Source organism: Pungitius pungitius, chromosome 3, assembly GCF_949316345.1.
Source record: "Pungitius pungitius chromosome 3, fPunPun2.1, whole genome shotgun sequence".
Lineage (NCBI taxonomy): Eukaryota > Metazoa > Chordata > Actinopteri > Perciformes > Gasterosteidae > Pungitius > Pungitius pungitius.
Window position 1 is genome coordinate 19123453 of NC_084902.1, and position 25056 is coordinate 19148508.

Below are 25056 nucleotides of genomic sequence, written 5' to 3' on the forward strand. Positions count from 1 at the left end.
GCTCGACTGGTCTTCAACCTTCCGAAATACTCCCACAACACACCACTTCTCCGTTCTCTTCATTGGTCACCAGTGGCTGCCTGCATCCAGATCAAAACATTGTTACTGACGTACCATGCTGAGAATGGATCGGGACCAGTTTACATCCAGGACATGGTGAAACCCTACATCCCAACCCGCACACTCGAATCTGCATCTGCCAAGCTGCTTGTTCCTCCCTCACTGAGAAAAAAGCACTCTGCGAGATTGCGACTCTTTGCTGTCCAGGCTGAGCTCTCTGATGACATCAGGACTGCAGAGAGCCTCTACATCTTCTGTCAAAAACTCAAGACACACCTCTTTAGACTCTACCTTGACTAAAATACAAGCAAACCGTAGCACTAACAAATGGTAGCACTTAAATTGTACTTATAATGGCACTTTTCATGTTTTGAAACTGCTTATTTGATGAAAATTGTACTTTCTTGTTACTTGTTCTTCTGAGTTTGTATCTCTATGTGGAAATGCACTTATTGTAAGTCGCTTTGGATAAAAGCGTCAGCTAAATGACATGTAATGTAATGAGTTATACATAAGTTAATTTGTCGTTGATTGATTTAGTCTGGTCGATCAGATGGGTTGTGCGGAGCTACGTCGGAGGATCCTATGAAAAGTTGGAAAAAAAGAGAGAGACAAAAGAAAAAAGGGGTTGGGAGGGTGGGGTTATTAGAATGCGTACTCGAGAACGAGAAGAGTGGGTTGAGCTGTATTTATAGAAATCCCGGAAGAGGGAGGTTGGAGGTGTGGTCTTGCTCCCAAAATTAGCTTCACTAGTTTTGGTATGGTGCTGCAGTGGGGTGCGGAGAGAACAATGTTGATACGTTTCTTTCCCAAGTATTTCCTAGTTGCGATGCTGATTGGGTTTATGTGGTAATGAGGTAACGGCGTTCGTGTGGATTGGCCAATCATGAAGCCTTCTTTAACTTCCTTGGAAAGGATCTGGTTGACTAATTCTGTTTGGAAAGGGTGGACGGTTGAGTGACGAGTCCCAGGTGGAAACCTTTTTTTAAGTCCATCGATGAGGAACTGCACAAGATGTATGCCAGTATCCCGGTGCCATGAGCCTTGCATTGCTGCCTCATTGCGTTACATCCTTGACAGCGTTGGGGAGGCGTAAAGCTCTGGCATCACGGTGCCAGAGGTTACGGCGAGCAGTCGGGGTGGCTGGTGGAGGGTGGTGAGATGACCTGGCATCTCGGTGCCATGAGGCTCGCCTACAGACTGCATTACGTACTGCATTGTTTTTGCTACGTTGTTGCGCTACCTTGTATCGCTTATTGTTGAATTGCATTGTTGGTTATTTTCTTGTGTTATGGTGTTACGTGTGTGTCGTGTAATTGCTGAAAATTACTGTTAGCTGCTATCCTGGTGCTGGTAGCTCCAAGGTGAATGAATTTGCATGCAGATAAATACCCAACTGAGATCGGCTTGTGCCGTTCTAAAAAAGGATCCTACCATGGACCACCAGAAGAACCTACCACCGGAGGAACCTACAACCGGCCACCGCAACATGCCGTTCTAACAGAGGAAGCTGACACCGACCACTTTTCGCAATCGGTGCTACTGAAAAAAGTATTGTGAATTCGTCAACCACCAACATTTTCATCTTGTCTTGCCTCGTTAACGAAAGTTAGAATAGATTTAGTCCTAAATTTAATTTTCTATTCTTCTGTTACACTATCACATAGAGATCCACCAGATTCTAAGAGCAAATGTATGCGTGAACATCCGTATGCTTCTAATATCTGTGGCATTAACTCTCAATTCACCAGCTGTAATAGAGTGATTAGCAGCAAATAACACTTACAAACCATGTAAACCTCTCACCCAGCATGGAATCAGAGCTCAGTATCCCCTGCTGCTCTTCACATTTGACTCCTCATGAATTTCTGATAAGTAAAGGAGGAACGGAGCAGGATGACAATAGAAAACTGCATTGCCAGCTCTTTCACCAGCATTCCCTGTTGTTAGCAGTCTTATTGCCATTTCAATCATAGTTGTGATGAAGTACAAGACGACAAAAAAATAACCTAATGAGTATGTAACCATACAGCTACAATTCCCTGACATACTATTCCAGACCTAGGGCCAAGTAAGTTAAATTGAACCAGCCCGTCAAAAAGTCTGGGCCTGGCACCAGGGGGTATAGGTTACAGTGTATCGCCCCTGGCCAGGGACAGCATGAAGATCTCCTTTGGCCCATGTTCCCTCATCAGGGATAGCCTGGCCTGCCATCAGAGTAATGGTGCTACAAACACATCAGCATGCTGGGATGAGAGGGAAGGTTTCCCAAAGACGCCTCACTGCAACATCAAACAGGAAAGACACACGGGAGGAAAGATAGAGGGGGAAGAGAGAACGAGCGAGGGAGAAAGGAAAAGGGAGGCCCTGGAGTGGTGCCAAGTTCCCAAGGTAGTGTACAAGTATCTTTAGAAGCTGGGCGTCTTGTTAGCTAATACATTACACCAATCACGACCGGCTATCTTAAGCTACAATTAATCTGTGCGCTGGCACCGGCTGATAGGACAGCAACATGCTGTTTCTTAATTAAAAGCAAACGGATTAAAAATGATTAATAACGGTATTAAATATTCTCATGGACTACAAGCGAGGGGAAATCGGGGGGCTTTCTTATGCAAGCTTAAAACGAAGAAGTCATTAACGGCGGGCCCAATCTCCCTAAGCCAGGGCTTTACTTTGTTTGGGATCACAAGTTGCTTACTTCATGAATATGCATTTTGCCCTATCAAGTCGAGACCAAAAGGCAGTATCGTGGTGTGGCTGTGGTGTGGTATTTTTCCCCTCAGTGGCTGTGAAACTTTGAGATTTTGATTTGTGACATTTCGTGGTCTGCTTTTGTAGCTGAGGCCTGCATGTTAACTGGTTCCTGGCCACAGGCTACCCGGCTTTGACAGCCAATGTCAGCTTTTTCTGTTTATGAAAAATCATGTATGTATTTGCATTGTGTCCGGGATAATGTTGAGTGTGTTTGGCATCTTTTAAAGGCAACATCAACAACTACAGAGCCCCCCAAAAATCTATTTGGATTTTGATATATGAATAATATTATAATAGTATATATAATAATTTTCTTCATTTCTGATTAAAGGCAGGACACATGTTATCCTGTAGAAAAGGCCCTGTAGTGGAGAAGGACATAATAAGATCACATTATACTCACTATGTCCCTTCTCCAGGTGTTGTTCCACCCTAAACTAAACCATTTTGAGGTGAAACTTTAAAAATAGGTTTTGAACAAAAAGAAACTTATTGTACTCACAGCTGAGCAGATGATGGCACATTCAGTTATAAGTGACAAGCTCATTGTTAATTACTTTTTCATGGTGACTCAAGGTGTTCACTTCAGTGACTTTTGCTTCTATTTTCTGGTATAGGAAACGGTTTAACTTCAGTTTGCAAGAAACATGTCGGATTTTGCCGGTTTTTATATTTAGTATGAACACAAATAGGCTATTTTTATTATCTTATTATATTTTTCAATTTTTTCAATTAAGCCCCTCTAAAAAAATTCTAGATTGCTGCTCATTTTACTTGACTTATATATTTTAGTGAAATATATGCTAGGAATGGCTCTAGTATGGGAGTGATACATGTCCTGTGCCCCTCTAATCGAAATGACACCTGCACATCATTTCATAATTTAAATCCTGGCAATTTGCACAAGTCAGGAAAGACCCTCTCCCCTCCTACAAGAGGCTGTGAATGGCATCATTGTGAATCTGCGACTACAATTACAGCTTCTAAATGCAGCATTGCTGTAATCAAGCCCTCTGGTTCCATGTGATTTAAATACGTATGGCTTGTGTCCAATGTCTCCTGTGCCAACAGTGTTAGTTGTAATTGACCATACAAGCCTTTTCTCCCTCTTTCTCTGCTAATTTCATAAGTGCTATTTTTAAAATGTCAATTATAAAGCAGATTAATGTTTCCTAATGTGAGATTAGATCCATTTTGGCACAAATCATTGGGCTATCACATTCGTTTGATTACATTTCTACCCATGTCATTGTATATAAGAGGCCTTTCTGCTCCAGTTTTACATGGCACAAGCTAAAAAGGCAAGTTAGCAGATTATAAATATTATTCAAACAAACATGCTGCAATTGTTGATTTGGCTCATTATTGATAAAGACATTCTAGAGGAGTTTTTCTTTGCCCAACACACACTCCTTCACACTGACACATTGTTACGTTTTGGGGGTGTTTGTTTTGGTTTGTGTCCTGTCGCTCTTCCTGTGTTGCAGGGGGGGGGGGGAAGGGGATCTGTTAGGGAAGAGACCCATGGGTATACACCACCAAGAACAACTCCATCTTTTTCAACAACCTGCTTAAAGATGCAAGCTCTGGACATGTGTTCCAAACCAATGCAACAATGCATTTCATCTCAATATTTGGTCCAAACAATCTAAATTTACTCTTACTCTTAAGTTAAGAGTTTAGAAAAATAACTTATTTGGACTAAACTGCTGAATCTCTGAAGAACAAATGAAAATCTTATCTTTTTATAATCATGGCGTGTTGAGTTGGCCTATACTGTAGTTTATGTGAGCCATCGTTGTGTATACTGCGACACTAACCGGAGGCCATATGACCCATGTTTGTTTATTGAATGAAATTCAGAGTAGGAAAAACAATTAAAAAAAAAGACTTTTGTTGCACCCTTCATTCCCCAAGGAGAGTAACTCTATGGCAAGAGAGCAAACAGGAGCAGTAGCAGTAGCTGCTTCATTTTGACATTATATCTAGGAAAATAACAGTGTACGTTTGTGACAAAACACTCTTGTGGTGACAGCATGTCGATTGGCCTGCCATATGTTGATGTGGATTCATTGAGGAGGATGAGATCAACACCTTAGAGACAAACAGCCTGAGAGAGAAAGGGAGCTTAATTGATGATCAAACACCCACCAGGTGTATGTGGATGTTTTCGCTTTAACTGTGTGTGTGTGGCGGGGGGGTGTATCTGTGGTTTCTCCACATGCACCTTTTGTACTGTGCATACTCAGTACAAGTGAGTGTCTTCATGCATGCGAGTCCCTGTATGTGTGTGTTTGCTGTATTTGCATAGAGGCCGGAACGAGGGATTTCAAAGACCTGCATAGGCTCCATTCAGCCTTGCGTCTTTCATATTGACCTCAGGGTGACAGGAGTACAGAAAAACACACGCTCCAATCTGCACCAATATGAAAGCACACCATACACACATAGAGAGCAATCACCTTCAACAATGGGCTCTCCAAACTGTTGTGATATTCAAATCCACCCTTTGCAAACACTTGTACACACCTTTCATTTGTCGGTAAGCGCTGCAAAATATTCTCTCCATATTCATGGAAAATGAGTATAAGATCATGTAAAATGAAAACAATCTTACTCATTTTAATGTTAGCCACACCACCGGTTGCTTGTTGTGGGCAAGAGTGGGCTTGTCCATCAAAATAATTGATGATGTCCATGAAATAGTTAGAGATATTAAAGTGTAAATTCTGCAGTCATACTCACAAGTGGAGGATTGTAGAGGCTGTTTTTCAGAAAACGTGATGTTTGCTTAAAAGGCACATTCTCTGGTTGGCCTATCACCACCTCTGCAAAGTTCTACAAGGCAAACATGAGGCTAAAAGGGTTGAATTAAAAAATGACATAATAAGACTTCTCTAACATTGACTAAATCAAAAAGTTCAGATTTCATCAAACTTACCGACATAACAGAGATGTCCCCAAAAGCATTTATCAATGGCGTTCTCCTAAAACAACCTTTCTACTACATTCAGACTGTTAACAAGCAGCAAACTATTTGCTATGTAAAGGTATGGGATTTTCCTTTGGATTTCAAATTATTGTAGAAAATAGTCTCTGTGATAAAAAACAAATATACTTTCACATTCTGTTCAGCAAGATACTATTCACAGATCAAAACCACTTTTATGACTTGAAACGTAAATGCAAGTCGGCAGAAGTAAAACTACATCTTGTCTTCAGATTATTCAATAAAAACTTACCTTAAGCTTCTAAACACAGCCATCATATTGGGCATTTGACCAAAAACGTAAAATATTTTATTGACTTTAAGATAAGGGATCCAGAAAGTGAATGGGTTTTTGCCCTCATTCTTGTGCGGTTGACGTTGCTCTAGTTGTGACTTTTGTGAACGTATTAGGCAAACTGGAGCTGTTCTACTCAAATGTGTCCATACATTTTAATTCACCCTAGTTGTATAAAAAAGGAAATGTGTTTTTATCAGTAGTAACTTAACAGGTCGCAGACAGCTGGTCTCAGTTTATTCTCCAGCCTCAGTTCTCCTCCTCTCTGCTCGGGTTCTCGTTAGAAGAACAACTACCTACCTGCCTACCTTCTATTAGTAAATCTGCTACAAAATTTGCTTGGTCCTTTAAAGTTTGCTCGTGACAAGTATATTTTAAATGCAGCCAGAATTGAAAATGTGTTGCCCATTAACGTTTGTCTTATGGTTTTACGGTTTATCAGGACATCTTCAAATATAGTTCCAGTCAACAAATTCTAAATCCGCACAATCTGCTAATGGTGTGTGGATTTTAGTTTAATCATTTTATTTATTTTTCACAGCTATCTAGTGACCTCTTGAAATGATCTCCTTACTTCAGGTCGAGAGCCACTGCTCTAAGTATTCAATGTTTCTTTTCTTTAACCTACATGGTCATGAAGGATGGGTCATGATCGAAAGAACTAGGTCACGGGTACAAGCGGCCGAAATGGGTTTCCTCAAGAGAGTGGCTGGCATCTCCCTTAGAGATAGGGTGAGAAGCTCAGCCATTCGCGAGGAGTAGAGCCGCTGCTCCTTTGTGTTGAAAGGAGCCAGTTGAGGTGGTTTGGGTCTCTGGTAAGGATGCCCCCTGGACGCCTCCCTTGGGAGGTGTTCCAGGCACGTCCGGCTGGGAAGAGGCCCCAGGGAAGACCCAGGACTAGGTGGAGAGATTATATCTCTGCACTGGCCTGGGAACGCCTTGGGATCCCCCAGTCAGAGCTGGTTAAATGTGGCCCGGGAAAGGGAAGTTTGGGGTCCCCTGCTGGAGCTGTTGTCCCCGCGACCCGACCCCGGATAAGGCATTGAAGATGGATGGATGGACTTACATATTAGTCTTGAAAAGTCTGGAGAGTCATCTTTCAGTCCAATATAGTCTCAGGGAAAGCAATACTGCATCCATAGACATGACTGTGTACGAGAGAAATCTCTCGGCATCATTTATGTCTTCTGACCAGCGCAGGAGTGTTGCCACGTTCACCAGCAGCAACTCTCTTGCCCTAATATTTCAGCAGGGAAAGGGGACTTCTCCAAAAACACTTGTCATAAAACCAAAGCTCTCAGTGTTCTCCCAGTCTAATGCTCACTTCGCACCCTGAAGATGATCAAAGAGCTTTTTTTTCTCGAAATTCAGGCTTTTTAACTTCAACAGTCTTAGAAGGGATGAGGCAGATCATACTAAGAGATTGACTCTGTGTGTATGTGTATGAGAGTGATGAGAGACATCATTGTAGTCTTTTTTTCTTGTTTTTTTTTCTTCCTAACTCTCACACTGGGCCTGCAGATAGGTCAGCTCCATTAACAACACACCAGCCCACAAATATTTAAAACAAATTGAATCGCACACCCAATACCCATCACAATTACGGCAGGCACAATAACTAAATTAGCAATTCAACACAATAATTGGAAATGCGGCTTGCCTGGACCCGCAGGCCTCCCTGGAGGGCCGGCTGATCTGTGGAGGCACGTCAAGCACGCTAATTCCACAGCTAATTACTGATGCACGGCAGAATGAAGTTGTTTGTCTCCCAAATACCATTTTCTGTTCACGGCGAGAAACACGGACCGTGCTGACATAGACAAAAACAACAAAGAAGTAAGACACAAGAATGCTGTCATGCTTCTTTTTTTCTGCTTCTTGTCATCTCGTTCATTTGTTGTTCATTTGTCTGTTTGTATGAATTTTGGTTATTTCCTGATGATAAATATCAGGTGTTCCGATGTAAAAAGGGCTGTTGAAGACCAATTGTATTAAGAATTGAAACAATGCATGGTTCTGTGTGTGCTATTGCTTGGCTTTGTAGCTGATTATTTTAAGCCTGCTGGAGCGATGAGTATTATGAGGCTAAAAATTTGAGTTCCTCAACCGCTTAACCCTTTGGTGTTTTTTTACTCACTTTATGTACAGACCAATAACAATGTTTTTTATTTCGTAATAAAAAACTACTAAATCAAACAAGGGAAAGAAATGCACCCACGGTGGATCTGACCACTGGTAAAAATAGGGGAACAAAATTTAAATAGGTTCATTTTTTAATTTGGAAATAGTAGTTTCAACTGAAAATCCACTTTACTTGAGTTCCCTGCACCAAAATACAAAAGAGAAAATATGTATGGCATTTAAATGTTTTGAAAGATGCAACCATCACATAGAAAAGAACAAAGGTTTTTTTTTAACTATTTAATTTATCTGTCTGATTATCTAACCACTGAACCCCTGTGATGAAACAGTGCACAGCAGCAGGTAACTCCCTTCAGGCCAGACTCTACAGTCTCTACAGCATAGGCCACATCCCTGTGCTAGCAGCATGTAGGGACAACACCTCACATGAATGGTTTTTGTCTATAAACCAGTCTTGATTAGTGCTGTGATTAAAAAAACAGTTTTATTGACAGTGCTGAGTGAACATTGGACAAAGTACATTTTGGGTAAATCATATTGTTCCCTGCAGTTAATAATTATTCTTATGTTCCGAAATGGAGGGCTCAGGGGAAAAACATGTTTTGCATGGCGTGCGATTGGCTCGGGCAGATATATGGCAACTCCATATCAAGGCTTCATTCCTCGGATTACTGCTCATCACTGTCTGGTTCCAAGATGAACACACATCCCATGACCCAGTTAACACATACTAGGGCATCATGACTCATTTGTGAATGATGGAAAACACACAGAAATCCTGAATAGCTTTCAATCAAAATGCTAAACAAAGTGTATCACTTACTGCGTACCTCCCCTTCCTCTACTGAAACTACTTATTAAGGTTATTCAATGCCCGACCAAAGGGCAAAATGTACTGAACATTCTGACAGATGCTTCATAATATTTAAACTTTACATCACTCCTTTAACTATAACACATACATTACTTTGCAGCATCATTACATTATTTAACAGGGGAACTTCACAAAAGCACAAATCTGCATGTTTACATTATTGTACACTGCATGCACAGCACCCTGGATCGACTTGCAGAGCTCTGAAGGCCAAATTAGATAAAATGATTACTTTAGATGTAAATGAGGAGTTCAGCTGAGAGCTAGGCTGTAATCTGACAGAAGCATGCAGGAGGGCAGTGGTTTCTTCTGAGGCTGGCTTGTCATTGGGGTTTCCAGGTGCAAATTAGTGGCCAAATTGACCATGTCGCTGCATCAGAATTTCGTTGCCAATCAGCCTTGAACGTTAACGACAGTGCAAGAAAACGAATGCTCACGAGCGAGCCGCATCAACGAGTAGGGGGGTTGTGTGCCGGGTGATTGAGGCTGCTGCTCATTTCGATCCTGTCCTCGTAGCCCTGCTAACTAATCCTCCCCATCTCTATTTATCCTCTCAGAATCTCATCGGGGGAAACAGGCGTATATAAACAGATGGAGCAATCTGAAGGACTCCCTTTTGAGACGTCGCTCGACTTGCATGCGGAGAGCTTAGCTACAGCTAAGACCGGACGGTGACACTTCCAATTGAACGTATAGATTTGTTGCAGAGTTTGAGTGTCAAAGGATGGCATGATAGCCTAATCTGATTGCTTCTGGGCTGGGAGGGGGGTTCGGGCCAAGTTATGGATTTATACAAGAGGAACATAGACAAACACTATGACCCTAAACTGTCATTGTTGGTATGGATGTACTGTCAGGAGAGTCAGTGAGTAGCATGATCCAGGGCCTGAGCAGCAGTTCACTGAGCTCCCTTACTGAGCCTGATGAGTGGAAAAGTTGAAGGAAGACAGGACCAAGACTACATTAGAATATAATTCTGGACCAACTACACTACACTACACTTGAGAGTCAGTCTTCTCATCTGCTTGGATGGCGGTAAAATCCATGTCATCCCCCTGCCGATACCACTCCTCACGAGAACGTACGGGTTCGGGAGAAAAAAAAGTGTGTTGCCCCTAGGCTGATTCTATTTAACGACACTGATTGGCTAAATTGTACGTCACACTTTTTTTTCATTTAATCAGTAATAGGTTAAAGTGCTATGGGCAATCTTAAGCCTAAATTTGTGCTTATGAACGGTGAATGCTCGAGAACCATCAATGTTGGTCACAGGGCCAAAAGGTTCTGTGCTTGGACCGATTTTATTTACCTTCCTTTGTGCGACATTATAAGAAAACTGCATAAACTTCCATTGTTATGCAGAAGATACTCTGTATCTGTTGATCCATCCAGAAGAGACCGACCAGCTTGTTAGACTTCAAGAATGTCTTGGAGACAAAACTTGGATGACTTGCAACTTCCTGATGCTGTCCTGATGCTAAACTCGAAAAAAACAGAAGTTATCTTGATAAGCCTAGAGTGCCTTCGAAGTCATATGTCACGTGATATAGTTTCTCTGGATGGAATTGGTCTAGTATCCAGTAGCACCATCAAGAATCCTGGAGTTCTCTTCGACCAGGATATGTCCTTGAACTCTCATATAAAGAAGACTTCACAGATTGCCTTTTTTCATCTAAGTAATATGTCGAAAATCAAGAACTTCCTGTCTCAAAGTGATGCAGAAAAACTTGCTCATGCATTGGTTACTTCTAGACTGAATTACTGTAATTCTTTGTTATCAGGCTGCTCTTGTGTTGATTCAGAATTCTGCAGCATGTGTATTAACAAGAACTAAGAAGGGGATCATAACACTCCTGTATTAACTCTATATTCTCTATATAACTATTCTCTGCACTGGCTCCCTATTAAATCAAGAATAGAATTTAAGATACTTCTCCTCACCTATAAGGCACTTGCTGGTGAGGCACCATCTTATCTTAAAGAGCTTGTAACACCGTATTGCCCTACAAGGCAGCTGCGCTCCGTAGATGCTAGGTTACTTATTGTTCCTAGAGTCTTAAAAAGTAGGATGGGAGTTAAAGCCTTCAGTTATCAAGCTCCTCTTTTGTGTAACCAGCTTCCCTTTTCACTCCGGAGGCCAGATTCAGTCAGCTCATTTAAGATAAAGCTTAAAACTTTCCTCTTTGATATCGCTTATAGTTAGGGCCGGCTCAGGTTAGCCTGGACCAGCCCTTAGTTAAGCTGCTATAGGTCTAGACTGCCAAGGCACTTCTTACGAAACACCAAGCCCCACTCTCACTGTCACTCACTCTTTCTACAATAATCCATGTTTTATTATTGCACGTCACTAATTCAGCTTCTTTCCGGGAGTTTTTTGTGCTTTCTCGCCTAGCAGGTCTTTGTAGATGACTCTGGTCCTGACTCCTGGCATGGCTCTGCTGATACCTGCTGCTATCATCATCAACATTATTTTTTATTCATATTACTGTCACCATAAACCAACATCTTTGTGCTTTCCATCCCCACAGAAGCCTCTGTGGATGGTGGTTCTATCTGATGGCGGTTGCCCCTGCAGTGGTCCTGCTGTACACTTGGCTTGCTACTTGCACTTATGTGTATCATTTCTGTTAGAGGAATTGAATGTATTGTACATCTTTAACTTTGTTCATTCTGTATACATGACATCCATTGCAGTCGGTCCATCCCGGGAGAGGGATCCCTCCTCGGACGTTCTCCCCTTTTTTCCCCATGGAAGGGTTTTCATTTTTTCCAGTGCCGATGTGAGGGTTTCGGGACAGAGGATGTTGCATGTGTACAGACTGTAAAGCCCTCTGAGGCATATTTATCAATATATTTACAAACTATCAATGCAACAATTCATAGTTGGTAAACTGCTACAATTTTTTTTTTATTGTAGTCAATTTAGTTTTCTAAATGCAGTCATTTCAATTGTCAGAGGTTTTTCCACTTTACAATTTGATATGAAACAATGACCACGTACATTATGAGGCTTACGCTGCTCAATATTGCTTCTTTCTGTGACTGCATGAACCGACCACCAGTCAAGCAACGAGGTCGCACCAACATGCTGTGTCTCATTTCTAACTCCCTCCTGGATAGAAAAGTGACTTGCTGTACCCATTTCAGATAGTCTACACACACACACGGCACCGTATTCCCTCTCCACTGATTAAAATAGTCAAGCTATTTTTGATATAAATATTCCCTCGGTGGATGGATGGGACGGAGATCCGTGTGAGGGTGTATGTAACCTGGTGTGCCGATGCTGAGCTCTGTCCCATTGATGCCTTATCCATCCATCCCCCCCACTCCCCCCGCACACACACACACACACCCTTCTTGCAACATACACACAGGCGTGAGTCTTTATCACGGCCCGACACTTGGGCTCAGGCTGGTAATCGGAGCAGCGAACCCCCCCCATCCCCAGTCTCTCCTCCTACACTGAGGGAACAGCCACATTTTAATCTCAACTGTTGCATATCTAATACTAATTGGAATCCTGCAACTGGGTCACTCTCATTGTTTTTCACGTATTGTCAAGTCCGGGATGGGGTGGGGGGGGGGGCATATGAAACAGAAATTGCAACCCTTGCTCCCCCACCCCCATTCCCTCTTTAGCAGGAGCGCTCCTTGATTGGAGCCTCTCGCTCAACCTTCTGTATGTGTGTCTGAGACAGCGAGGGAGGAAGATACTGAGATCACAGAAAACACACAAACACACACCTGCTTTTTCCGGTGGCTGATACTGACCCCGTCAAGTCTCAGAGGCGTGAGGGACTGGGCTGCGCAGACACCCATGGGTGCCGAGTGGGTGATGCTGACTCCTTTAAAAGGAGACCACAAATATGATGGTTTCATTTTCAAATTAGATATGACACATCGAAATGAAGGTGGTTGAAAGACTAAATTCTGAATAGACAGCGCATATATTTGAAAATAGTGTATTTGAAATATGCAACACTAAGTATGCAATATATCTTCTGTGTTAAAAGAAAAAACAGGAAACGGTTTTGGAAATGGTTGTGAAATACCTAGTTTGATTCGGTAAAAGGTCGTCTGAATTCAATTAAGTTACTGAAGTACGTCGACTTAATCATGCACGAGGGTCATCTTAACTGTGTTTGTGAGTAATTAACACAATTGGGTTCATCTTTAAATGACACAAGTTTATGTAAAATACGTCATAAAATATAAGGGAATGTGTGGCTTTATGGTGGAGCTGCAGTCCCTCCCTCTCCCCTCTGTGGCCACTGCCAGCCTCCATAAATATGGAAACTTAGTTCTTCAGAGGCTGCTGCCAGTTCTGCTGTGTATCCACTGGCATGTTGCCTGTCAACTGAGGGTTCAGTAAACCTGAGGGAGGTAAAAGCATTTCAATCAGGAGAGACTCGTTTAATAGTAATACAATCATTTATTACACAAGCATAAAATATGAATTGTGCAAGGTCTTTGGCGATTGGACTCCATCATGACGTACTATCCCCGAAGGCAGAGATAGTGAGGTCCAATAAGCCCAATCCCCCTGGAGTCCAGACACTGGTGGAGGTGGTGTAAGGAATAGCACCAACCTGATGACGAACCAGGATCAACGCTGATGCCAACTGGAGGTGACTGGGGTGGAAGAGGGTCGCTTCAGCTAAAATGTGCACACCCCCAATCAGCTGATTGTAATTACAAAGGAGGCGAACAGAGTCAGAGTCAGAGTTACATTACATTACATTACATGTCATTTAGCTGACGCTTTTATCCAAAGCGACGTACAATAAGTGCATTTCCACATAGATACAAACTCAGAACAAGTAACAAGAAAGTAAATTTTTCATCAAATAAGCAGTTTCAAAACATGTTATAGAAAAGTGCCATTATAAGTACAATTTAAGTGCTACCATTTGTTAGTGCTACGGTTTGCTAGTGTTTTAGTCAAGGTAGAGTCTAAAAAGGTGTGTCTTGAGTTTTCGACGTAAGTCAGACTGGTTGTCTTCCTGACTGAATTTGCGCTTAAATGTAGCTTAAGCAAAACGAGAATAATGCTGATTTCTAATATGATAAAATATTCTAGCACTTATAGTCTTTAATGAAAAGCCTTTCCTTTAAAATTATCGATGCTTACGGCCCGCAGGCTGTCTTCAATGATTAATTGAGTGAAATAGTCACAGTTGGCTGTTCTGTACTTGGGTCTCCATGCCGAGGAGAGCTGGGAGTAGGAAACCCTTTGGTTTTAAGGGTGTGTGGGATGATGATGATGATGATGCTGCTCACAGTGAATGAGATAATCCACATCAACTAGAAGTCTCCATTCTCCTTGACAGAAGGATAATGCCCTGTACCTGCTCTAATATCTGCTCCCATCGTTTCTCTCAGATTTGATCGATGCTGCGGTGCACACTTGCCATTTAAAAGATATACAACATTAACTGTGGCATCCAAATCTAACCGGAGGTGCTTTCCAAAGGCCAGTAAGTAAATTGAAATGTCTTTCTAAAGCTTGATCTTTAGTGGCCTTTAAATAGAAGTAAAATATTACGGCAAGAGAGAGGGAGAGATGAACTAGAGGAGGGGATAATAAAAGCAGTAGGGTATGTGAGAGTGCTAATTTTTACTGAAGTTTGTCCAAGAAACAAATGTGAAATATGCAGAAGTTGTGCGAAAGATTGATCCCCATTGCTGTTGTACAAATGAAACAAGTGCCAAACCAATGCACTAAGGCTTGTGATTGTGCCATGATATAAGTAATACAGCCTGATGGCCTTGACACACTCAATGTGACTGGTTGATGCCTTTTTTCACAGTGCAAAAGCACAAAAAAAGAGTTCCTTTACAAATAGACATAACATTATATATGTTATGTAAACATTAATATATGTAGGGACTCAACCCGCATGCAGATTCAAAATCTTTTTCAATGGGAGCTGTAGTTTTTCTATTCAAAATACAATCATTTCTTGTTAGTTTTTGGCCTCTGCTTCGAAAATGGCATACCCATGATAAAAAGTTTATTTTCTCTGATACTACTCAGTCTATCTGGACAATTTTTTCCATCAGGATGAAGGGGAACACCTGTGAGTATTCTGATGTGAAATATCAATATTTATGTTACTGGTTAAGAAAGAAATGATTGCAAACAGAAAACAATTTAAATTGCCTGAAAGAAAATGTACTTATGGGGTATCCATCCCTATCAAACATGGAGATACCACGCAAAACACATTTATCTAAGTCATAGCCAACTGTGTGGACCGTATTTCCGGAAAGTTTTTCTTTGATAGAGTGAAGCAGAACAACTGTAGAGAGACCTCAGTACAGGCCTCTTGGCAGAAAAACTAAAGAATTGCACGTTTAACCTTAAATGTTAAGGCTATCGCTGTAATCAGCGTGGAAAGCAATTGACGAAGCAGTTTGGTTGTTAGCTTCTTGCTTCAACGATGGGTGTACAAATGCACGGCCATGTGCACAATTCTTTAATTTGCAAACTCTGTTAGGGCTTGTTCGAGTTGTGTTTGGAGCATTTTCAAACGGATAAGTTGGCTTTATAGCCTTTATAGACTCTACTGTTCCTCTGGGTATGCGGCATTATTTTATTTTTTAGATGATTGCCTTGTTATCAAGGATACATGGTGACTTGATCAGACTTTGTGTCATAAGGCTAGACTACCATTGACTGGTGAGAGCTTGGGTCGGGACATGGGACAAGAGGCAGGTGCAGTGTGATTGACACATTCTTACACTTTTTTACATTGAAATAGGCTCAATGACTTGAGATTCTCTTTAACAAGATATGAACCAAACCCTCCTTTTAGACAGAAAACCATCCATTGCAAAGACCTGTGTGAGACTTGCATGCGTTACAAGCACATACAGTGTAGATAACATCTACCTCATAAAAAGTGGTGAAGTAAAATAACTAGCAGGTGTATTATTCTTGCAAGATAATAAAGGCACTTCCTAGGGGACCAATATCTTTTAGTGTAGAAACTGTATACATCAGGCAAAAGCTGCTTTAACCTTGACCCCTTAAGCTGCTGTTAAATATAGCCACATTTGATTGTGCTTTATATGTATTTGAAATTGTCACTTCTAGTCAGCTATCCAAAAACCATCTTTAGTTTGAAATGAAAAGTCATCAGTCATCTAGTCTTTGTGACTCATAAAAATGTCTTTGTAACCGTTGCCTGACTACTTGCCTTACGCCCCCCCGGTCAGGTGGGTACTACCCCCCCCTCAGCGGGACCATTTGTCTGACTCCCCCCGGAGTTGAAAACCTAGGGGAAACACTGTGTATGATGAGCAATTGAAAAAGCAAAAACCATGGAGGCAGATGTGATCTTACAGAAATATGCAAAGTGTATTTCTGTGACAAGCAAGCTCTCCAATAATAGACAGGTTTGTTGACATATGAATTCTGGGAGTGTTAACAAAGATGATAAAACACGTTTGAATCCATACTGAGCAAAACAGAAAGCCACCAACATTGCCACTGAAACCTTTTTACAGTTATTGCAATTTCAATACATATGGAAAGCAAACAAAATTAATTTTTGGGGACTGGTCAAAACGTTGCCACTAGCTTGATACTTTAAATTGTAATATGTCCCCATAACATAAGAAAACGATGTAATCTAACAAGGAAATGTGGAAGAAATATTGAAATAATTACATTGTTCACATTTTAAAATACATGTAGTAAACGTTGTCAAATTTGAATTAACGGTTGGGATGTGGGTTGCATATCAAAATGATATACAGTGCGAGGCTTTAGTTAGTATCTCAAGGAGCTACAAAAGGTGAGCGGTAATTCTGCAGCTGTGCGTGAGTCCCCACATAACTCATAGAAAGTAAATTAGGCTGTAACTGAGAAATATTGAGATCTCAGACATATGAATCCCTCTGAGTTTTCACTTCTTCTGTCTCCGGGTCTAAGCCATTTCATCAAATTATTCTCCGTTCATTCCTTTCTTATGCTCCCTCCCTTGATTATGTATTAACTTACTGGAGTTTACGTACTAGCAATATATTGATGTGACGATACAATGTTGTTTTGGTTCACGTCTTACTTTTCTATCTTGCAAATAAAAAATGTAATTAAATTATCTTGCTGTTTCTACCTCCCTCTCTTTCTGGTTGTGAGAGAGGAAAAGAACCAATGAGTCCTATCGGACCCTGAAGACCAGCGCCGTCCTCCTATCGCTCACCCCACCTGATTAACTTGAGCCCCTACACACTCCCTGTTAGTCACAACTCAGAAAGCGTACCGTTCAGAAGCATACACTACACGCACACAAACTCACAGAGCAAAAAAAATGCAGCCTTGTATATGTGTGTGTCATTTATATTCTGTATAGCGCAGTAATATTGGTTTCTGTTTTAGCAGAATTCTGAAATATTTTCAGACAGACATATTAGATCCATGGACCCCCCATTTTGTCCCACAGACACATAGAGAAGTCATTTTGATTTATCCCTAAATAATGATCTTCAGAAATGATCAGAATTAGGGAACGTAAAAGCCTGTTAGATGAAGGTTTTTGTAGCAATACTAAAACATCATGAAACTACCTATTTTGTCATTTTACAGGGGGCTCATTGGACTCCTCCTCAAGAACCCCCCGACATGTCCCCAGACCTTACTTTGAAAACCAATTGTACTAACATTATCTGGCTTCCTGGCTCCTGGATACAACATCTCCTGAAAAGGATGATTATATTGTCACCAATGTGTGTATATGTGTGTATTTTGAGAAGCCACGCTTCATCTCTACAACATCACCACGCCTGGTGCAGTGAGACTCCACTAGATGGCAGTGTTGTGTGTTACAGCACTGAGCTTTGGACTATGAACACAACCATCTCCTTGAGTGAATGAAATGTGTTAAACAACTACAGCTAAGTTGGTGCAAAAGCCCACAAATAATGATTCACTGTTCATAGTTAAGACAGTTGCAATTAAAACACAGTCATCACTTTTTAAATAAATATAATGAATTCATTATTGCTGAACAAAGATTAACTGTACACTCAGCAGTCCCTCTCCGGTTGCAGCCTTTGCACTGGAATCAAGTCTTGTGATCAAACTAAGAAAATGCTTGTATTATCGCTTAATCTGATGATTATCTTTCCGATTAATCATGGTATAAAATGTTCGAAAACTTTGATTCAATTTTATTGTCAGATATGTAATTTATATCAATATAAAATCTAACAGTTCTAATGACTCACATATTATATTTATTATCAAAGATGACTCTCATCGTCTGGTTGCCTGATCAGGTCAACTCTAGTCAAGCCTCTTGAGATTTTATATATAATTATATAATTGTACAGCATTGTATGTGTTTTTGTGAAAGTTTAAATTTCCATTTTAAAAAGGGATTAAACAATTTCCAAAGAGAAGAGTATGCCAACACGCTTTGGCCAATAATGCTGCTGTGCTAATAAAACACAGAATACAACTCTCATATTTTTTGTGGCCACATTACAACTTGTATTAACCTTGTTGTGAAATGTGTTGTTGTTCCATTTATTTATTTTATTATTTGACCTGTATTTAACCAGGTAATATCAATTGAGAACCAATTCTCATTTACTAGAAAATGCATTTCCTTCTGAAAATGCTAAAAGCTGAAATTAATTTTGGAAAAGTTGCTTAAACAGAAATGAAAAAAACATCTCTTCGAAAGAAGAGAAATAGGAAAAGCTGAAATTTTAAAGAACTACAAAAGAAATGGGAGAAGGTGAGAATTAAAAAATATATTTTTGTAGTAATATAAGTAGTAGTACTAGTTTTAGCTGTAATTTGGAACTAGTGGTAGTAGAATAAGTTTTAGGTTATAGGAGTAGTACTAGTATAATCAGCTGTAGTACTAACACTATTAGTCATAGTAGTATCATCAGTAGTAGTTGTAGTATTAACAGCATTAGAAATAATAGTATTAATGGTAAAAGTTGTTTTATTGTTAGTAGAACTACTAGTAGTAAAAGTATTAAAAGCAGTATTAAAACTGACATGACTACTCTTACTACTATAAAAAGTATTATTACAGTGTCACTATTACTGGTAGTCATTTTTGGTGCGTTTTTTTGTATTAATAGCAGTTGAAATAATATTAGTAGTAGTTTTAGTTCTCAATGTTAGAAGCGGTGTCAGTTGTAGAAGTACTAGTATTTGAAAGAGCAGTTTGTATTTTAACTAAAGAGCTTCATTCTGTGCTTTATGGTTAAGGTACAGATAATCATTGAGGCTTTTATTTTGAAATGATGGAATTGGGTGAGGGGGGGGGGGTGACAATGTTCATTTAAACAAAATGGACTTGTACAGCGCTTTTCTAGTCCTCTGACCACTCAAAGCGCTTTAACACTACATGACATCATTCACCCATTCATACACTAATGACAGGACCTACCATACACAGTGGCAACTGCCAATCAGTAACTAACATTCACATACACTGTAGTCACAGCTAGAGGAGCAATGCTGGGATTAAGTGTCTTGTCCAAGGACACATCGACATGCGGGTTAGCCGGGCGAGGGAGTTCATGTTGGTCTGTTGACAGAAAGCATAGCTGCGTCATGTGATGCCACTAATCAGCTGTTATGGTTCAGCTGTGTGAGACAGAGTGCAGTGCGCATTCACAGCAACTGAGGAACTGGGTTCATTAGCGAGCTGATCAAAGGATCAAAGGGCAGGAGGGGGGGTGGAGAGAAGGAAAGGAAGGTTCTGAAATGTCCTCTGTAAGACCTGAATACCTTCAGGTCCTGTCAGACTGCCATAATCAGCAGTCCCCTGGAGCAAAACTATAAGGGGTATCCAAAAAATAGTTTCATTTTGAGAGATCCAAGACTCTACTGAATGCTCCCTGTAGTTTTCATGACTCTCTGCGGCTTAAAACTGCTCTACTAGCCGTTTTACAAAAAGTGTACCTTCTGGTTTTTATTAGAAATATGTCGCCAGGTTTGTATTGGAGCCTAAGCGGCTTGAGACAGACTTTGTCTCACGCTCGGGCTCCTCAGGACAAAGTAGATAACTGTGGGATTCCATACCCATATGCGCCCGACTAGCACAAACACAGCATCGTTTTGATCCAAAAATAAAGCCTGAAAAGTGAATATTGTGGCCGTGAGGGCAAAAGTGACTTTTCACCACAATCTGATGCTTCCCTCACTCTAATTTTCTGGAACATTCCAAAGCTGGATGGATGTAGACCTCGAGCACCTAGTGGTGTAGCTGGGGATGATGAGGTTTTTCCTGGGTCAAACAGCATACATTGTCTTTTTGGCGTTGAGGACCAGGCGGAGGTTGTGGAAACACTGTTGGATGTGCGTGAGGCTTTGTTTGACACTTTGAGTGGACACAGCAGAGTGGAGTGAGGGACCAGCTGACTATATGATGGTGTCATCAGCATACAGCAGCTTTGGCTACATCCTTAATATGAAAAGAGAACAAAATAGGGCCTAAAATAGAGCCTTGAGCCACACCTTTCAAAATGTTGATGTTTTCAATCTTAACCCGCTGGACACGACCAGGCAAGTAGCAAGCAAACCAGTTGTAACATCCACTGGACAAGCCAAGGTCTAGCTACGTCTATAAAAGGCAGCTACACAAGACTGTTTGTTGTCTATGGCGGTGATGACGTCATCAAGGACCTTCACCGTAGCGGTAGTACATCCGTGGCCTTTCCTAAACCCAGATTGAAGGTCAGACAAGATATGACTTGAGTCAATGAAGTGAATTAGTTTTTTATGTACCAGTTTTTCTATGATTCTGGCCAGACAAGGAAATTGGAAATTGGCCTGTAACAGTTCTGGTCAGTCTCCTTTAAAGGAGGGAGAATCATAGCCGATTTCCAGTCAAAGGGGAAAACAGACAAATTAAATGACCTGATTAAACATGCTTGTAATAGGGGAAGCAATAATATAGTAGCTGATTTTAAAAAAAGACAGGGTCGAGCCCATCAGATACAGCTGACTTGTTTGAATCTAAATTAATGAGTCCATCCAGGACTTCCAAAACCTTAACAGGTTGAAGGGACAAGCGGTTAACACAGGGTGAAGACGTAGGAGTGTTAGATGAATCTTATTCAAGAGCAGCTGCACCAAAGAATTTAGATGATTTCATGAAATGTGGGTTAAATGTGTGGCCATGCGTTGTGGGTAGGTGCGGAGAAGTTTTTTTTCCATAGATGTGACGGTTTTCCAAAATTTCTTGGCCTCAGAGCCATAGAATTCTTCTTTGAAACTACTTATTTCAGCTTTCCTGATATACGGTAGAATGATACATGGTCTAACATATTTTGGTATTTAAAAACAGTACAATGGTAAGTATTGGAAAACATTCAAGATATGTAAACATAAACACTTTGACATATAACTATCAGTATAAACAAATCATATATATAATCAGATTCCCTTGGAGCAGACGGAGGACTGAAGACTGGATATTGAGCTTCCGTATGAAGGTTAGCAGGTGATCAACGGAAGGGATTCAGGTACCAAGCGGGAAAGTTGCGTGAGAGTCTGTAGTGTCAATGTAGAGACAAGACCACACAATGAGTGTGTGAAGAGGAGTCAAATATAAAGGGAGGTGGACTGATGAGTTGCGAGGTGGGAGGAGTGAGTGAAGGTAGTGGAAACCTGACACTCACTTTGAAAGTAAACTCTTCCTTTTTAGTAAAATTTTAAATGCATAACATCATTAAGTATTTTTAAAATGTGTCTTTGTCTTTGAAGCAATAATTTGTATAAAAAAATAATTATTCCAAATGGCTTAGAAATAACAATATTAGTGTGATTAGTTCAAACATATTGTCCTCTGTGGTTGAAGAGAACAATAGCAGGAGTGAGCTGGTGTTGGAATGATGATGTAGATGTGAGTGCACTTTATTAACAACTACCGTTATGATATTTAAGGAGGCAGTGATGAGATAGAGAGGGAACGCAGCAAAGAGAAAATAAGTGTTGCCTCTAGAGGATTTTGTTCTCATTAGGCTCTTACTCTATTTATTAATAGCCAGTCATTGGGGTTGCAGGGAAATTTCCGTTGCCTGCCACTGTGCATGTAGGAGTGATTTTTCTTTCACCTCAATTGGCTTACCGTTGCACTATTCGTTCTGAATGTGTGTGTGTGTGTGTGTGTGTGTGTTTTCTTTTAAAGCGACTCTCCATCTCTCTTTTGTTTATCTCTTTTGTTTGTTTCTCCTTCTCTTTGTCATGCACACTTCAAAGGAAAGCTGTCAGCGTTATTGGGAAAGTAAGACTGGTTTAGAAGCTGATAGAAATGTCCTTCTATTGGTTGTCAGACCTGTCAATAAAGTGTGATTTTTTAGTGTGATTTTCGGGGGCTGGAGACATCACATGGTATGAATGTAGTCCTTATTCAGCCTTAAATTTTCTTTTTGTCTGCAGTGCTTAATCTTCTAAATTGATGGATTTATTTTCTTACCCTCTAGCATGAGACACACCAGACATTCAAGTAACTCTTAGGTAAACCCGTTTGTGTCATTATTAAAGGCTTAAAGAATCTTATGTATAAAAATGTTCCATGTAACAGATGACATGTAAAGAAAGTAACAGTAACAAAGTGTACATAGTCAGGAGCATGGGGTGGACAGATGCATCAAACAAATATACAGGATTTTCACCGTGAAGCTGCTTGATCCAATGTGAATCCAAAAGTCATCATAGACCTTTTTCTAGGTAACGCCATCGCACTTTATGTTCCATGTCAACTTCACACAGCCTTCATAACCAATATATAAAATAAATCATTTTCAACCCATCTTCTACTAAATCTGGCCAAGTAGTTTTGTGATGCTTGGGATCCTGACAAAACGTCTGTATTTGACAAGTAGGAATGAGATCAGGTTGATGTACCCTGTACCCTACCCTACTACCACTTTTTTGTGAAAAAACCCTGAAGCGTAGCACTGTGAAATAAATCTTCATAAACAGCTCACAAAATTGTTGTTTTATTAAAAAAGAAATTGTAATTTCGTATACGAGCTGGTCGATAGACTTGTAACAGACATTACTTAAACAGTAGGGAATATTTTCTAGCAATTTTCCCTGGATAAATCCACATGTGATGCACTGGTTATCATTTATGGCACAATTCACGTTCACCTTTCTCCAAAATATCTAGGTTGACTGAATTTAAAACTAACCCATAATGCCCAACCCATATGACCTATTTCTAAACTACCCGGTGGAGTTGACATTCAGTTAATTTGCTGTGCTTCTCCCGCCTCACTCCTGTGATAACATACTTGTATAGTTAAATTTTAAGCCTTACCTGGCTTGCTCCCATTTTGCTTTGACATAGCAACATGCAAAGATTTATCAGTGGTAATCAGGAAGCCCCTTCCGAGGTACAAGGCAGAAGTCGACCCAACATGTTATGCACTGCATAATACATTACAATTGTTAGTTTTCAAACATTTAACACAGGTTATGGCATAAAAAAAATTATATCTGAGAATACAGTAGGTATTAGACCAAAAACCTGTGTGTTTGTGTGTACCTATTTTCTTCTACCATTACTAGTAGCATCCACCACCATCATCTATACCAGAGCAGGGTCAACCAGAGGACGGCCGTCCCTTATTTATGCACACACACCCTCACTACACACAGCTCTACTCCCACTTTTCCTGGATTGTAAATTTTGTTGTAGTGTGTGTGCGTGCGTGTGCGTGCGTGTGCGTGCGTGTGCGTGCGTGTGCGTTTGTGTGAACGGGGACGTTTAAATAAACAAGATTTACATTAATCTACCCTTTCACTCATGTATTGGACAAGTTCACCATCCAATCACATAAACACCCTGAAACACACGTACTGCAGGACAGTGGTGCCCATGCCATTATTGGCTCGATTGTTGAACATGTGACAGACACACACACAACGGGTTCCTAATCCACAATCTGTGTTTGAAATGCAGGGCCAGGGTGAAGGATTACAATAAACTCTGATTATCAAATAATGCAGGAATTCTTATTCTAGTGGAGCGCCTGATCATCTCTACTGCAGAATACTTAACGAGGAGGAAGGAAGAGGGGATAGAGAGGGAGGAGGAAGGGTAGGAGGGATTAGATAATAGGAGGTATAAGAGGGGACAAGGAAATGTGAAAAGGAGGAGGGTGAGGAGGAAAACAAGGAAGAGTACAGTGAGAGGGATGATGAAATATATAGAGGAGGGGGTGAAGCAGTGTCGGAGGAAGGAGAAGATAAAGAGCAGGAAATAAAGTCCAAGAGGGAACAGGAAAAAGATGAGGATGGGGAGAGATGGGTAGGAGTTAAAAGAGGATGCAGCTGAAATGAGTGAAGAGAAAGTTAAAGGCCATGAGTTGATGAGCAATGCTAAACATCAGGGTACAAATAATACAGAATAAGAAACCACATCAAATGAAATAGATTAGAAAAGTGCGATTGAAAGATCGATGTGGTTGCTGATGTATTGAAATATGGCAGAATTTTGTTTCAACCGGGTCAGTGGACCTGCGCTTTAAACTGTGACGCTCTACATACCACTCTAGTGTCACTATCGGTTCAATCTTGCCTCATGTTTGTTTTTTTTCAAAATATACCCCTCTAATGCCTGTGGAATCAGTGCACATGATGATATTACTGTATATTGTTTGTCAGAACAGCAGGAAATTTTGTCTGGAGTTGATATTTCATCGGAGGCTACCTAAAAATATTAAGAATATCTTTTGATTCATCTCAAAGAGACATTATGCCTCCAATTCTTGGTGCAGCCGAAGTCAGTGCTCATTTTTTATTCCTAAGATTCACTCACTTTGTATGTTCTCAGCCCATTAATTGGGTGTTCAGTTGTCGTTGGGAGCATAGATTTTAGCGCTTACCTCTCATTTAGCTCAGGAGGCTGTTCTATGGGTAAACACCACCGGCGGTTAAAAATTGTTAAG